This window comes from Gekko japonicus, unplaced genomic scaffold, assembly GCF_001447785.1.
Source record: "Gekko japonicus isolate JY-2015 unplaced genomic scaffold, Gekko_japonicus_V1.1 scaffold430, whole genome shotgun sequence".
NCBI classification, from domain to species: Eukaryota; Metazoa; Chordata; class Lepidosauria; order Squamata; family Gekkonidae; genus Gekko; species Gekko japonicus.
Window position 1 is genome coordinate 44,688 of NW_015171516.1, and position 1,076 is coordinate 45,763.

Genomic DNA, 1,076 nt, shown 5'->3' on the forward strand with positions numbered 1-1,076 from the left:
ATACCTTGCCCTTCACTCGGAGTCCCAGAGCCTGACCCAAGGTCAATAGGCATCAGGAGACATAATTTTCACATCAGGAGACAACTGGAACAGCCCTTAATACTACAAATGACATGTAAAACAGTTGCCTAAAATTTTTTTGATTATTCATATTTCTTTGGTTGTATAGATTTCTTCTTAATAAGATTTTATTAGGATGTAATGAAGGCCTGTTATATGGAAGGCCTTTCTTTGTAGGTCAGGGTATTATTCCAGCTAATGTTAGCAAACAAGACAATAGCATTCTTTTGGTACAGAAGAAGGTATAAGGTTCGTGGTTTTTAATTGTTTAGGTTACAACTTCGCAGTTTCTGGGTCAAAAAGGATTTTTAGCTCCATATCAGAGGAAAACACCTTTGTTTGGGTATGAAGAATCCTTGGTCGATATTATTCAGGTTAGGTCAAGTAAACACTTGACGCTGTTGTATAGGCACACCTTTCCTTACATTTAACCGATAAGGGACTTTTTATTCAAATGATGTTTAATTTTCTTGCAACCAGTTATGCTTTTTGAATATTATTTTGATGATGATGGTATGATGATGTCATTTCAAGTATAAAACTTCATGTATTTCCTGGTTGTGCTCAGAAAGCAGTCAATTTATGAGGGGCTATCTGGCCGAACTGTTTTCCGTGTCTGATTGCAATTAAACACAAGATTTTCCTCCTCATTTTGACTGGGAATCTATTTGTACAATAGAGCAGCTTACAATCTCCTTTCCCTTCCTCTCCCCACAACAGACTTTGTGAGGTAGGTGGGGCTGAGAGAGCTCTGAGAGAACTGCTCTCGAGAGAACAGCTCTGAAAGAACTTGTGACTGACCCAAGGTCAATAGGCATCAGGAGAATTTTCACATCAGGAGACAACCGGAACAGCCCTTAATACTAAAAATGACATGTAAAACAGTTGCCTAAAATGTAGTTGAACATGGAGAACAAAGTAGGAAGTCGTGCGATCCCAATGTTAGTGAACTGCTTGAACCCAAAACTGACAGTCCTTTCAGCAGAGTACTCTCAGCTTCATTGTCAGGAACAAAG